The sequence below is a fragment of the Vulpes lagopus genome, chromosome 18, assembly GCF_018345385.1.
Source record: "Vulpes lagopus strain Blue_001 chromosome 18, ASM1834538v1, whole genome shotgun sequence".
NCBI lineage: Eukaryota > Metazoa > Chordata > Mammalia > Carnivora > Canidae > Vulpes > Vulpes lagopus.
Genome location: NC_054841.1, coordinates 22,719,177 through 22,735,452, shown reverse-complemented (window position 1 = coordinate 22,735,452; position 16,276 = coordinate 22,719,177).

Sequence of the window (16,276 nt, the reverse complement as noted above, 5' to 3'; positions counted from 1 at the left end):
GCTATCCCCAACATCCACACAAACAGGAGTGAAGAAAAAGTAACTACTATTTACTAAGTGCTCTGTTCTGTTACTTCTCTTAATCCTCACAAAAATTCGAGGTAAGTGCTATTCTTCTTACCATTTTACTGATAAGAAAATGGGCTCGGAGAACTTCAGTCATTCTGCCCGGTCCCACAGCTGGAAAGGATTGAGGACAAGAGTCAAGCCCAAGCCCCATGGTACCTGCTGCATTCACCACTGTGACGCACTCTCCCTGCCCTTGCATGACCCCAACAGCCTTCCCCCCTCCCTGCTTCCCAGATGGAGCCTGGGTCCTGTCACCAGACAGCTGTGTGACTTAGCATAAGCCACTTCCATTCTTCAGGCCTCAGTCTACTACATATAAGAGAGTTTGCTTGGATTTGGGGTTTCTGATGTATATATTCTTCATGCTCCCTCGTGTATTTAAAAGTGGACCATTGTATGATTTTAAATGTTTTCAAAAGGGAAACTACATTTGCACTGGACGTGACTGGGCTGACGAAAAACCAATAGGTCTCTTGTTTGGGGCTGGAGTGACATCGACACTGTCTTTTGCATATCCCAGCTGGCAGGCCTCTATGTGTCTTTGATGAATAAAAAAATGTGAAAACAAATTAATTATTACTACTTGGAGTATTTCTGGAAGGCAGAACCCTTGCACATGGAGAACCAGTGGCCTTGCTGACCTATAAGCTCCTTCCAGTTCTAACACATCTAAAAGGGAAGCTATTGGCAGGACCTGGCCTGATTTCCAAATCCCCTCAAATGCAGGCCTCCTGAGGTCTGGCTCTTATTTCCAAGGCTGCTTTATCCTATTAACAGAATCAGCAGAGGTAGCAACTCTCCAACCACTCCCACTGTCCCCACGACAACCCTTGCTGATCTGAGCCCATCCGTCTAATTTCTCACCGCTTGAGCAGCAGAGGAGTTCCCCGCAGCGACTGCCTCTCACCATCGATAATTACTTTCCCAACGTCATCCCCTTGTAAATATTATTTAATATTGCCAGGGCGCCGTGACATGTTGGTTTCTTCAACTACTCAGACTCTGGCTCAACCAAAATGCCGTCCCCTGCTGCAATGGGGGCTGGAGATGCATGGTGAGTGCCTAGGCTTAGCACTGAGTCTCAGCTCCCTCACATCCGCTGGGTCTGACAGACAGAACAGGCAGAACAGAGTAGCAGACCCGAGTAGGGAAGCTCGCCTGAGCTACCTGCTGACACTGGGGGTAGTGTGGATCTGTTCTTCTCCCATCCCCCACTGACCAGGGCACTTCTTTGCCTCAGAGTTCTATACATCTGGCCCAGGCAGGCTTTGTTTTCACAAGAACATTCTACCTTGAGTATCCCACGTCTCCATGCTGGTGCTGGCTCATTCTCCCCCAACCCTGGGCCCCTGCCCTGGACTGGCCTCCCTACTGAGATGGGGGAATGAGAGCCAGAAATAGTGTCAGCTGTTCCCTGCTGGTGGGGGGAGCAGGTGTGTCCCCAACCTGCTGGCCTTCTTGTTCTGTGTCCTCAATCTGGTGCTTAGCAGGATAAACTCATTAGGTTTCTCTGGAGAACAGGGATCCTGGGGGTTGGTGGTTAAAATGTTTGGTGGGAGAAAGGAGAAGTAGGGGGCTTCTTAGTCCAATGTCAGATGGCTGTGTGAAACTCCACAGGTCTTTCTTTCTTGGATCTTTATCTTCTTCCCTCCCCAGATTTCTCCATTTTTCCTGCGTCCCCTCCAGACTTGTTACCTGGCTCAAGTCTGGATTCAACACTTCTAAAGGGATGCTGACAGATGGGTTACATTTTGGGGAGAGGGAGTTGTCACATGAGAAGCAGTTGGAGAAAAACGTGGAGCCCTCCCACAAAGGCAGAGAGGCTGAGAGAACTGTCTTGAAGGAGGAGGTCTCTGTGCCCTTCAAAGTATGGAGTTGGGACCCATGGGAGAAGTTACAGGGAGTCAGCAGTGGGCTCTGTTCCTTCTTCATCCAAACAGTACTTTCTAAGTGCTGCCCCAGTGAGCTTACGCTCATTGGGGGGGAGGGGCAAACAACAGGCATAAAAAGTAGGTTACAGAGATTGTTGTAAGAAATGCTCTAGAAAAAACTAGAGCAGGATAAGGCACATTGATAGTCCAGGCAGGGTAAGAGATGTCACGATTTAAATGGAGTGATACTTGAGCACAGATTTGAAGGTGAGCAAGGAGCCATGTGGACATCTGGGGAAGAGGGTTTCCAGGCAGAATGAACAGGGAATGCAAAGGCCCTGGGGCAGAAGCACACCTGCTGTGTTACAGGAACACGGGGGAAGGGGGGAGGTCAGTATGGTGAGGGGCAGCTATCAAAGGAGGGAATGGTCGGAGAGGAAATGGCAGCTACAGGGGATCACACTGTCCAGGGATTAGGGGCTGTTGTAAGAACCTTGCATTTCATTCAGTGAGATGGGGGCCCATTAGAGGGTTTTAAACAGAGAGTGACATGGTCTGAATTTTAACAGGATCACAAGCTGTCGCATTGGACATAGACTGCAGGGGGATGGGTGGAAGCCGGGACACCCTAAGGAGGCTAGAGCAGTAATCCGGGTGCCAGAGGGCACTGATTCGGGTAAGGTGCGCATACTGGGCTGCATTCACGACTCAGATGAAGGATGCACCCGAGGCCTTTCAAGGGCTCTGCTGGCCAGATAATCTCTCACTTCTCGGAAGTCTCAGAATCTAGGCAGAAGACCACCAACTCTTCGGATCCCCATCCCCACACAAGTCCCCACTCTCCTGTCCCTTGGGTCTCTGACAGCGCTTCCTGTTCCCATATGTCGGAGGCACATCTGGGCAGGTGGGGCAAAGATGAAGGACTGGGGAGGGCTGCCACAGGAATTCCAGGCCTGGGAGTGGGGGTGCTCTGTGGGGCAGCCCTAAATCAGGGGGCGTGGCAGGCTTGGCTCCACCCCCAAGCCCTCCCCTCCGCGGGAGCTCTTGCTGCCAGGGGCCAGTGGTTAGGGTCCCGCCTTGCAACTCGCAGATTGCCGAGCACGTGTGAGGGCCCCGCGGGTCCAAATCTGTCCTGGTCTTGCAAGAATCATTTTGGCACCCGCTTCCATCACAGCAGTTTCATGGCCTTCAGGACGATTGATATGACCCAGCACGTAGTGGGGGCCTCCTCCTGGCTGCTGGGCTCTGTGTTGGGTCGGAGGCGGAGCACCAGGTCTTCAAGGAAGGCCTTATTCCTCATCCTACAGAACAGAGGAGAAAGGTGAGGCTCAAAGGGGTGCGGCACTTCGGAGCCAGAATCCAGCCCGCCTGTATGAGTGAGGCACTGCCTGCGGCGTCGAAGCACTCCTTAATAAGGACGCTTACGTAATCTGTGATAATTACCCGTGGATCCCAGGCTGCCAACCTGACAACTTACAGTGGCAGTCCCCCTCCCCCCGCCCCTGGGTTCATGAGAGCTTCCCAGTGTTTCCACCCAGACCCTCTGTGTCCAATATCTGGCTGGCCTAGGGACACCCTGGACCTGGTGTGGGGGGCGGGGAGCAACAGCCGGTCCAGAAGGAGGCTGCCTCTGCCCCTAATGGACCACCAGAGCCACTGAGGGGCCACTTAGTCCGGGGTGCACGGGAGCCGAGGCCCCTTGCACTCTGTCCCACGAGAGTTGCTGTTGAGTTTACCAAAGGCATTTATTTGCTTTAGAGAAGGATGCTGCCAGATATGGGGGCTCTTGAGGGGCTGATTTCCTGCCCAGACATCCACTAGGCAGGTCTTGGCCTCTGTTCTTCCCTCTGTGGATCAAGAAACTTTTATCTGGGGTCTAGCAGTCCAAAGGTAGAAGACAGGATGTGGGAGTTTGGGGGGGGGGGGGCTTCTTCATGGCACATTTTGAATGCAGAAGCCTACATCATGTCCTCCGCTCATGTTCTGTTGGACCTTCTTTTTTTTTTTTTTAATGCATTTACTTTATCATAATATATGTTAATATTAGAAATATTTTCCCCAATCTGCCTTTTAATGTTATGTGTTGAACTGTATGCTTTGCCATTTTACATGCCAAATATGTCAAGCTTGTTCTTTTTGATTTGATTTTCCCCACTGCTTTAATGCTTAAAAGTCTATTCCTCTATCAAGATGCAATAGATAAATAGATATTAGCCTATATTTTGTTCTAGTTTTTCTCAGTGTTATGTTTTTAGGGTTTGTTTTTTTTTTTGTCATAATCAAAACCAGGTTTCCTCAGCCCCACTTAATCCATCCCCATTTGGACCTTTCATGCCTCACATCTACTCTAGATTTTTCCCTCTGGCTTTGAAGTCCTAACGCCCCGCCTTGCACCTCCACCCTTTCCTCAGCCAGCAAGGGCTTCTCTTGAGCCTTTCTGACCCCTCACAGCACTCACAGCCGCAGCCACGTGCACAGCTGGCACTTGCTCTCCCAGTCTGGTGATGTTGGAGTCGTTTCTCGTGGCTTCTCAGGGCTAGAATCATCTGTTCATGATTCTATGGTGCCTTGCTCCAAGCATAGGTCTAGGTGTGTAAATGCTTTATTGATTGGAAGATCACTGCTCCCTCTCTGAGAAGGCTCTGTCCCTGCAGTAAAGGCCACTAGAATGGCCAGTGGTTGCTGTTTTGTACACTGAACGACTCATTTCTGTTCACCTCTCTTCTAATATCAAGCTTCCTTTGTTCCTTTACACCACATCATCCTTAATAAGAGCACCAATCACAGTAACTCAGCCATCCTTCCATCCCCAGGGATAGACACACAACTTCAGTGACTCCACTTGGCATCTTCCCTGGGATGCTTCTTCTAGGTGCAGAAGAGTGCCTCCTGTTTTTGGAGTTCTGGTGGTAGGGGGACTCTCAGTTGGACCTAATAGGGCTCATTATACCCATGAAAGGACAAAAAAAAAAAAAAGCCCTCACACCAGAAATGGGGATGGAGCCAACACAGGAGGAGGCTAAGCTGAGAGACGAGAGTGAGAAAGCCAAAAACATCACCAGAGCACCTGGATCAAGCCCTGCCTGCAGCCCACAATCCACAGGCTTCCTCCTTTATGAGTGAATGCAATACCTTTTTGACTAATTTTATTTTATTGTGGTAAGAACATTTAACATGAGATCTACATTCTTAACAAGCTTTTAAGTGTATATTATATTATTGACTATAGGTACAATGCAGATCTCTAGAACTTACTCATCTTGCTTAACTGGAATTTTATGTCCATTGACCTGTAGCTCCTCATTTCCCCCATCTGCACCTGCCCCCCTGCCCCCGGCAACCACCATTTCATTCTTTGATTATATGAATTTGACTGTTTTAGATATCTCACAATAGACAAGATGTGGAAATAAGCTACATGTCCATCAACAGATAAATGGATAATGAAAATATGATGTATACATGCAATGGAATATTAGCCTCAATAAAGAGCATTCTGCATGTGACAACATGGATGAAGCTTGAGGACGTTCTGCTGAATAAGCCATCACAGAAAGACAAGTACAATATCTTCTTTAAGCCCCTTGCAGCAGGTTTCTGCCTTTGCAGCCAAAGAATCCTAATTCACTTCTGCATCATGAGGCTTTGGCCTTCATTGCCTGTCCCTCTGCAAAACTCCCAAGAAGTCATGGTTCAAAGGACTCTTAGAGGCCACAGGCTTATCCTGCAGTTGGTAAAACCAGGATCCTGTGAGGGAGAAAGAACTCATCCAAGGTCACATTGTGAATTGTTTCCTGCCCAAAGGGAAAAAAGAGTTTGAACTCACTGACCAGCAGCCTGGAGGGTACTGTGGGCCTCAGTGATGGTACTGGAGCATGAAGTGGCTGTTGACCTGCTGTTCTGGAACATTCTGGGACCCACACAGGATGGCTGCTACCCCATAAGCACGTGTGCAGGCAAGGGGGAGCCCCAGGGAGGGCATCCAGCGCTGCTGTTGCTGCCGTTCCTGACTTCCCCCAGGCTGTCAGAAGGGGGGGGGTGTCAAGACCATGGCTGTCATTTACCCAGTGCTTGCTATGTGCCCAGCATCAGGGGAAAGCCCAGCATGTGTATGTAGCTTTACATACATTCACTCTCAGCAGCCTAGCAGCATCCATAGGAAGGAAGTACTATGGGAATCCCCATTTTACCAGCAAGGAAACTGGCCCAGAGAAGTTAGGGAGCTCTCTGACAGCCACACTGCAATTAAACCATGCACCTGGACAAACCAGGCCAGCCTGACTCCAGAGCCTAAGCTCCTAGCCCTCACATCAGGGGAGGCAAACTCAGATGCCAGCAGGGGTTGGGCAGGCCACGTGACTGAGCGACAAAGAGCATGCCTCTGCTCCCCAGCTCCAGCCGCTTGCGGCCAATTCAAGGCAGACTTGTCAGAGCTTCCAGTTTTTCAAGAGAAGCCGGAAATCTGGATTTTTATGTGCAACTTCTCTATTTTTAAACGTTGGCAGTGAATTCAGATTACAAAAAAAATACTGTTGCAAGCCAACCAAAATCATATTCGCAAGCCTGTGGATTGCAACTTTCCTGCTTTACTATCTAGTGTGGCCATAGGAACATTTTCTCATCCACGGAGGGCTCTGTCCATCCCCCGGCAGAACTGACCCATCTGCATTAGAGGCATGGGGTTGGTAGATCCTGGCCCTGCCCTGCCCTCGTTCTCAGGAGACGTCAGAAGCAGGGGCAGGGGGCGGCAGAATGCCAAGGGAGCAGAGATTCCCTACTCGTTTTACAGGTGAGGACCTTGAGGGCAGGTGAGGCAATGTAAGCAGTCAGGATCCCACAGAAATGCAGCGAACTTGCTGCTTGAGGCCTTTCAGAGCCCCGAGTGTGGTGCGCTTCTCACCATTACCCAGCTGATGGCCATTTGGCTGGGATGAGGAAACACCTGGATTCTGGAGCAGGCCAGAATGCCAGCCTTGCCCGTGATAACAATAATACTAGGGAAGTCACGGGGTGTGGGGTAGGGTCCCAGTGATTCTCTCATCCAGGCAGGGTTTTTTCCCCGGCACATACAGTGACAGTGCCACACCAGTCCCTCACCGGGGAGGGATGTGACAAAGGGATCATGACACCCTTTCCTTCTCAATATGTGGTGCCCCAAGTACCTTCAGCCAACTGTAGGGAGCTGGTATATAAGAGAAACCTGTTTGTCTTTCCCAATCTGGTTCAAGTGCCCTCTTCTTAGAGTACAGGGGAGAGAGGACCAGAGAGGGCAAAGGCTTTATCTAAGGTCACCTAGCATGTCTGTGTCAGGACCGGTGTCCAAGCTGCCCTGTGTCCTGGAGCGTGGGCTCTGTGGGGAGGGAGGCTGCTCCATAGGGGAGGTGACCTGTTGTCCCCTCTACCTGTCTCAAGCTCAACAGCTGCGTGCTGGGCCTGAACACCTTACCTGTGCTCTCCACCAGGAAGTTGTGGCTCGGCAAGCATGTCAGGAGCCTTGACACTGCCATAAGCCTTGGACAAGTCCTTTAGCTACTCTGGGGCTCCGTTTTCTCCTCTGTAAAACAGACATATTGGCTCTGCCCCAGGCTCCTGGGAAAGCCCAGTACCTAGTCCCTGAAGGGTAGGGGGCTGTGCCCCCCTGACTTCCAAGAGCAAGGGTCTGAGCCAGATACTTGCAGCCTCTTCTGTTTGCAGCATCTGGAGCCAGGATCACATGCTGGGCCAGCACTGAGTTACAATGACATACCAGAGCTGAGTCTGTCCCCCTCCTTCCTGATCCTCTGGGGCTAGAGGGCGGGGCTGTGCCTGTTTCATTGGGTCACCAGCCCTCAGCCCTCTGGTCCTGGCACAGAGGAGGAGAATGAGTGAATGGGTGAATGGGTGCATAATGGCCTAACAGCAGTACTTGTCAAGCCCCCCATGTGCCAAACTCCCTGCACATGTCATCGTTCATCCTGGCAGCAGCCTTGTGCTGTGGAGGGAGCCACACCCCCTCCCTGTCATCTGTTCACTATTCATGTACACCCTTCTTTCCAAGCGTGGTTCCCAAATCTCCCTAGAGCCCAAAGCTATTTCTGAGGTCCTGACCCAGGCCCAGCCAGAGCAGCTACCCCCAAGCTTTCCAGGCATTCTGAGCCTCACCTTGCATCCTTGGCTTGGAATGACTGGACTTTCAGGGGCCTTAGAGGGCAGAGCTGAGACCAGTAGGGTAAAGTAATGGGAGACAGATCTAAAACCTAGTATGAGGTAGAGTTTATAGTCAAAGCTACCCAGAATGAAATGAGCTCTTTTGAAGTAGTGAATTCTCCATTCCCAGGGGCACTCAAGTAAAACCTAGGCAGTTTAATGGGGTTAACACAGACATCTACCATGAGGGTAGTTTTACTAGGTGACTATGAAGTTCCCTTTCCAGTGTTGAGACCACAAATCATTTTTCTAGGACTTTGTCCCAAAGTCACTTGCTAAGATAGACACAGGTATTAGCAGACTTGATTCAAGGCAGAGGAAAGGCAAATTATTTGTGAACACACAGCTGGGACCAGGGACTCTGGAACTCAGCTGCCTTTCTGCAGGAGTTTCACTGGTCCTACATGGATCAAGGCCAAGGCCGATGTAAAACCCTAATCTAACCCAAGAGGTTCCCACACTGGTGCTAGGTAGTGGGTCCAGCCACCAGGTGGGTGTAGGAGCCAACAAAAGCAATGGTGTAAGAGCTGGGGCTCCAGCTTCATATTGGCAAAATGAAGTGATACCCAGGGGACAAGCAGCTTTTCAGGGTCTCAAGGTCATGGACCTCTGAAGGCCCATACACTCAAGCCTATGAGGAAGGCAGAAGGAGCATGCACCAGAACTCTCACACTACTTCCCTCTCATGGGCTCGACAGAGCTCACACTCATCCATCTCTCACACATGCTCTAGGACAGACACAGCAGCACCCACATCCAAACTGCTCACACACATCAGATGCGTGCACACATTGCACACAGGGACACACCCACACAGACACCCACAGGCACGCAAGCATGAACATGGGCCCTACTCATTTGTGAAGCATCCCCACCATACACACACCTCAGCCGCCCTGGCTGGGGAAGGTAGGCAGGGCCAAGTATATGTACTGGGTCGTTGTTCTGGAAGCTTCATTGTGTGGAAGCCATTTGCTGCCTCTCCCCACAGCTGACTGCCCACCAGGGGTCAGCAGGGCTGGGGTCTGCAAGGAGGCAGCAGAGCCAGTCAGCAAGGCTCTTGAGTCAGCTAATACGAACTCTGGTTTCAGCTCTGCCACCTTCACCTTAGAGTTCTCTGACCTTGGCAAGCCTTTGGACCTCTCTGAGCTTCAGTTTCCTCATTTGGAAAGTGGGCATAAACATCATATCTCTTAGATCCAGTAATTTCTGTAACACCCAGGCCTAGGTGTTGAATAAACCAAGACTATTGCTGTTGGCTCAGGGCAGAGGCTCAGCTGACAAACGGCCATGCCCTCGCTGCAGCCTGGCACATTGTGAGGGCATCCTCTTCCTGGGCCACCATTTCCATGTCTACTTCAGGAGGCTACCTAGGGGCTGAAGTCATGTGTCTCGCTTGCAGGGGCCCAGGCCCATGGGTGTTTCTGCCCCGGCTAGGGAAGGCAGCCCCCACCCCCTGGTGAAGGCCAGGCTCAGCCTGGTGGGGTGATGGGGAGACATTCCCAGATATGATCTTTGATACTGAACAGTGAGCAGCACCTTGGCTAGAACCTGGACTACAGTCTTAGCAATTTAATACCACTACGTTCTAGAATCGTGGACTGCAGAATCCAGAAACTCTTGCCAACATATTTTAGACTCTCAGGAATCTCAAAGCATAAATTTCAGAATTTCAGAGCCGTAAAGAGGCTTTGGAGACATCCCGTCCAGCTGCCTGGTCCCTGAGATGGAATCCCAGAAGTGCTGACCTTTAGAGTGGGAGGAGAACTTGAGTCCCTTCCAGTCAGATTTGAGAGAAAAGGAAACTGAGGCCCAGAGATGATGAACAACTAGTGCAAGGTTGCACAGCGAGTTACTGGAAGCATTGGGACCAGAACCCTGCTCCAGGCCTCCTAGGCTTAGATTTGGGCCCTCTGTGGAGGCCTGGAGGAGATGGAAGAGGAGGAAGCATTTCGACCAAAACAAGGATTTTCCAGATAACTGTTTTTTGAAAAATCAAAGCAAAAAGAAAAATAGGAAAGGGTGCTTGCTGGCTTCTCTTTGTTTTCTGCCTTGCCTTCCTCTGGGCACTCACTCTCCGCAGCTCTCAGCCGGCCTCCAGCTCCGCTCACAAGCTGCTTCCAAACGCCCACGGGCTTCCTAAATCGGTCTCTGCAAGCTAATTCCAGAGGGTGAATGGCAGAGAGCAGGCCTGGGGGGAGGGGCCGGGGTGGGGTGGGGGTGCGCTCCCTTAGCCAGCGCGCAGGCGCAGAGCCGCTGCCCCATCCCCGCCCACCCCGCAGGTGCTGTGGCCCCACCCCATGGGGGGTATGCGTTCCGGCTCCCACCCCTCACTGCCTCCTTTGCACTCCCCGACCTCTCAGAGTAGGTTATTTATATTTACTTCTTAAAATTTTACATATTGATAACAAAATAATCAGGAGAGTGTAAAGAAAATTGAGATCACCTGTAATCAACCCTGCTAATGAAACACCCATTAACATCTGCACTTCCAGGCTTTGAACATCCTTCCAGGCTTTGGACCAAGCACATATGTGGAAAGAGGGGCTGATTCAAAACATAATGTTCTAAAACTTGTTTTTTTTCTTCCAATCATATATTCACAAACATCTGTCCCAGTCAACAACTGCACTTCTATAACATGATTTTTGTGGCTGCGAGGCATCGTGCATGTGAGTACATCACACTGTATTCAACCTGCTGAAAACTTTAGTTTGTATCTTTTTCCCCTATGAGAAACAACCATTCATTTATTTTTGTAGTTATATCTTGTGCTTATCCTAATGATTTCCTTAGGAAACTTCCTAGATTTAGAATTACTGGTCAGAGGATTTACACTTAAAAAAAAAAAAAAAAGATTTATTTATTTTTAGAGAGCACACAGGTCTCAAGCAGACCATGCTGATCACATGCTTACACTTAAAGAAAGATAAATGCAAAACTATTACTATACTCTCTCCAAAATGGACATGTGATCAAGAAAAATGAGAAAATGCAGATAAGGAAAAACGCTTTAAGTCCCCCTAATTCTTCTTTTAAGTATGGTGAACATACAGTGTTATATTAGTTTCAGGTGTACAATGTAGTGATTTCACAATTCTATTCATTCCTCAGTGGTCATCACAGTAAGTGTCCTCTTAGTTCCCCCACCTGCCTCTCCTCTGGAGACCACCAGTTTGTTCTCTGTATTAAAATACAATCTGGTTTTTTGTTTGCCCTCTCTTTTTCTTTGTTTTGTTTCTTAAATTCTATGTGTGAGTGACACCATTTAGTGTTTGTCTTTCTTTGACTTATTTCACTTAGCATCATACCCTCTAGATCCATCTATGTTGTTGCAAATACAAGATCTCATTCTTTTTATGACTGAATAATATTCCATGGCATATACATAGTACATCTTTTTTATCCATTCATCTATTGATGGACACAGGTTACTTCCATATCTTGGCTTTTGTAAATAAGGCTGTAATAAACATAGGGATGCATGTATCTTTTCCAACCAGTGTTTTTGTTTTCACTGGGTAAATACTCAGCCCTCGAGTTCCCCTAATTCTTACCACTGAGTTGCAGTTAAGAATTTTGCAATAAAACACCTAGGTTTTTTCGTAGAGACATTTGTGTCTCTGTGTGTATGTGAATGAATCAATATACACACATACGCATATAATGGGATTCCACCCATGCTGGTTTATAAATTTTTTGAAGTTTTTAATTTTAATTCCAGTGTAGTTAACACAGTTCTATAAGTTTCAGGTGTGCAGCATAGTGATTCAGCAATTTTGTGCATTACTCAGTGCTCACCAAGATAAGTGTATTCCTCTTTTTAAAAAAAAAAAAAAAAAAAATAGGCTCCAGGCCCAGCGCAGAGCCCAATGTGGGGCTTGAATTCACGACCCTGAGATCAAGACCTCGGCTGAAATCAAGAGTCAGATGCCCAATGACCGAGCCACCCAGGCACCCCAAGATAAGTGTATTCTTTAACCTCCATCACCTGTTTCACTTATCCCCTCATGTACCTCCCCTCTTGTACCCATTGGTTTGTTCTCTATAGTTAAGAGTCTGTTTCTTGGCCTCTCTCTCTTTTTTGGTAATGTCATGTCAGGAAATTTACCTTTACAAGATCACTTTCATCAGGCACCCTGTATTTTACTGTGCGTGTATACCTGGGTGTAACCACCCTCCTGTTGTTGGAGAATGGATTTCTGATTTTGCTCGAGTAGGAACACTTCTGTAAGAAACCTGCTCGGAGAAGCATCTTCTTGTCGACATCCATTCTTAGGCTTGATAGCAGTGGACTTGCTGGGTCAGAGGGCTTTCTATTGTTGATGTCGCATCATTTCTGATCATAACTCTAAACACCGAGCTGGCACAGAGCCTCAGCCTCGCTCTGCGGGTCTCTACAGGGAAGAAGCAGCAGTCTGCAGAAGTAAGCAGGGGGCTCATGCTGTGTCTCCTGCTCTCCGGGCTGATTAGAGAAAGAGGCCTTGGCCCAAGTGGGCTCACCTGTGCTCCTGGCTCCTCCCAGAAAGCAAGGCTCACCACTGTGCTCACAGAGGCCTGAGCTCACAAGCCAGTTGCTGCTGGCTCTCCCCAGCCCTCTTCCTGAAAACCCTGGACAGGTCATATGCCTTCTCTATGCCTCAAAATCCCCACTGGCCTGAGACCATGGACAGCTGCCGAACACATGTGACATGTCACTGAAGTCTTCCTTGCTTGGAGGAGAGGATGGCAGCCAAGATACTGCCCAGGCAGCGTGTGTAAGGACTGCAGGGCCTGGTGGGTCTTGGCTGCAGGCCCTTAGGGACATGAAGGGGGCTGAGTTCCACCGCAGCTGAGGGTTAGCCTGAGCAGGGGAGAGGATGGCAGTGGCCAATGCAGAAGAGGGGTGACACTGCATAACTGAGGTGCTCAGAGCAGAAAGGGCCAGGAGCCCACAATGGACAACAAAGAGAACAAGCCAAGAGAGGGGATGGGGCTTCTGCACAGAGCTTCCTAGGTGCTGGTGGCCTGGCCAGGCCAGGACTGTCCTTCCGCATCCAGGGCCTCTCCACCCATTTAGGCATGGCTCTATCCCCCCAGGGTCTTGCTCCAGTCTGACTTGGGAGAGGAAAGAGCCCTGTGAGGGGAAGGCAAGCTTGAGCTCACTGGAAAGAAAGGGAGAGAGAGAGGTGGGGGAGGGAAGCGGGAGGAGGACAGGAGATGCAGCCACCCAAAAGATGAGGCCATGCCATCCAGGCCTCTTGATTGACCAACATGAAGGTTTACACAGAGTTTCCCAGAGGTCAGCTTGGAAGCAGCTGTCAGAACTTTGAACCAGGAGATCGCGTTTTCAGGCAGCTCCAAATCATCCCTCTAGATTGTAGAGCCCCCCCCCCCCTTTTTTTATTCATAGAGACACAGAGAGAGAGAGGCAAAGGCACAGGCAGAGGGAGAAGCAGGCTCCATGCAGGGAGCCCGACGTGGGACTCAATCCAGGGTCTCCAGGATCAAACCCCGGGCTGCAGGCGGCGCTAAACTGCTGCGCCACCGGGGCTGCCCTGGATTGTAGAGCCCTTTGCAATTTTCCAAGCAGCCTCTCTTTCCTGTTCTCAACACTTGGCACCCTGGGCAGACAGAGTTCAGGGATGACCTTGACTCTTAAAGGAGTGGCAGGTGCATTTGACAATGAGGAAGCCAAGCAGACCTGGACTCTAGCTAGGGATGAGGCTTCTGAATTAGGCTCAGGCATTTCCATTATTTTAACTCTCGCTCCTCATTGAATTCCTAGGTTTAGGAGTCCCTTCTAGAGCACAGTGGAGGCAGTCCATGTTGTGCAACATGTTATCGCTGCCCAGTGAGACCGCAGTGAAGCATGGAAGCTCAGTAATGTGTCCAACACGCTGGGGGCATTGGCCAGGGAGACAGTTCTTTCAGTAGAGTTACTCTGCTCCACGCCCCTGCCCCAGCCAGGTCCCTTTTTGTCACATGATTCAGGTAGCTTCCCCTCTCAGGGGCTTCTTTCCTTCTCCCACTTTGTGCAGGGGCTATTGGGAGCAGGGAGTGGGCCGTGGTGTACTCCCCTCACAAATATGCCCCTGTGCCCAGGCTTGATTGTGGAAAGCCGAGTGGGCAGTGACCTGTGAGCCTGTCAGCCACTCCCCATCCACCCCTGGGTGGGGGCAGCTCCTGGAAGGCAAGGTCAGAGGAGCTTAGAGAAAGGCAGAAGCACATCCTGGTCCCTTCGGCTTGGGGTGGGGGCATGGGGAGAGCAGGGCTCTTGCCTGAATGGTCTAATAATAGCTGATATTTAAGAACATTCAGTACATACCTGGCCCATCCTAAGTATTTCAATGTAGTTCCTCACCAGTCACAGCAAGTAGGTCCCATAATCATCCCCTTTTATAGGTGGAGAAAGTGAGGTACAGAGAGGTTGAGGGAACTGGCCCAAGATCTCATAGCCAGCAGGTGGCAGAGCTGGATTTAGAGCTGGTACTTGTCACACAGAGCTAACCAAACGCTAATCAGACTTTATATCCTCTGAGCTCTACCCCCTGTGACGGGGACCCCAGAACCCAGGCCTTGTCTGAGTGGGAGAGCAGAAGTCTGTCAGCTGCCCATCCTGAGCCACACTCCCTGAAGACAGTGACTCTGTGGTTTGCCCCCTGCTGCCTCTCCAGTGCCTAGAATCAGTGCCTCAGAGTAGCTGCTGAATAAATCTTTGTTGAATGATGAACAAGATTTGCCTTGGAAGGAAGGGGCTGTTATAACCAAACGGTGCCGCAGCAGGTACATAGTGCAGTGAGGAGAGATGCCGGGCCTGCTGCCACCTGGGTGACACGGGACAAGTCATTTCCCACCTCTGAGCTTCCCTTTGCCCACCTGTAAGGGGGAGATGAGGTGTTGTGGGACTCCGTCCCTGTGCTGGCCCATGGCACAATGCTCTGGGCTTATTCAGCTGCTGTTATTACTATGTTATTACCGACTCGAGGGCACTGCCAGTATTGGACCTTGGGTTCAGCGGAAGGTGGTTCTCTCCCCACACCCCTTCTTCTGGCTGCTGCCAAGGGGCCCGAGGAGCTGCTGAGCTCTACCAGGCCCTTGCCTTCACCCCGTGTCAGGAAGGAGACCCTGTCCACACCTGTCCCCAGCCCCAGTTGTTACTCCTAATCCCTCCTCATATCCCTCCTCGCTAGGCATTTTCCCTCCTAACCACTCTGTGTTTCCATGGGAACCGGGGGAGGGTGGAAATGGGGGGAGGGGCCTCCCCCACGGAAAGGAACTTCATCTGGGCCTGTTTGGGAGGGGCTGGCAGCGCCTGGCCTGGCGGAGCTTCTCCTACTGCTCCTCTCCCACCTCCCCAGACCCCTCCCTGAACAGCATGTTCCTCCGTCGGTGATTTTTAATGCATTTATCCTGCCGCTTAATTTATCCCGCATTGTGATCAGATTTAGCCCAGAGCGCTGAGCACAAGGGGCCTGCCTGCATATTCATGAGGCAGTTCATTCATGCCACCCCAGAGGATGCCAGGCACAGTGGGTACCAGCCTGGGTCCATGGATCCCACCACATAAGGGTGACCCAGGGCCAGGGGTTAGGGGCCCTGGCTGGAGTTAGGCAGATGGCATAGGGTACAGTGCGCGTGGGGTGGCACTGAGCACAGGCTCCAGAGCCAAACTGAGTTGAATCCGTCTCTGCCATTACAAATGAAGTTGCTTCACTTCTCAGTTTACCCATCTGCAAAAGGGGCTGATAAAAGCCACTGCCCTGAGTCACTTGAAGGACCGGGTAAGATAATACACATAATGATCATGGGATGGGGGTGTATGTGTAAGGGAGTAACACATTTCTCTGTCATCATCACCATTCCTGCCGAGCAGTGGGTCGTCTGGTCTGGTTCATGGAAGAGAAAAGAGACAGCAGGATGGGCATAAGTCTGTTGTGGTGGGGGCAAGGACTTGGGGATCATTTCCCTCCTGCTTGTGCCTGCCTGTGGATACGAGCTCCCCTCAAATGAGCTTCTGGAGGCCAATCATCCGGGAAGGCAGGAGAAGCCCAAGGAGGCCCTCTAGCCCCTGAGGAAGGGCCACAAGCATCGCCTGGATGTGTGAGCCCCACCAGCCACTGAAGCCCACGGGGAGCCTGGGGCTCTGGAAGAAGGCTGGGCTCTTGGCT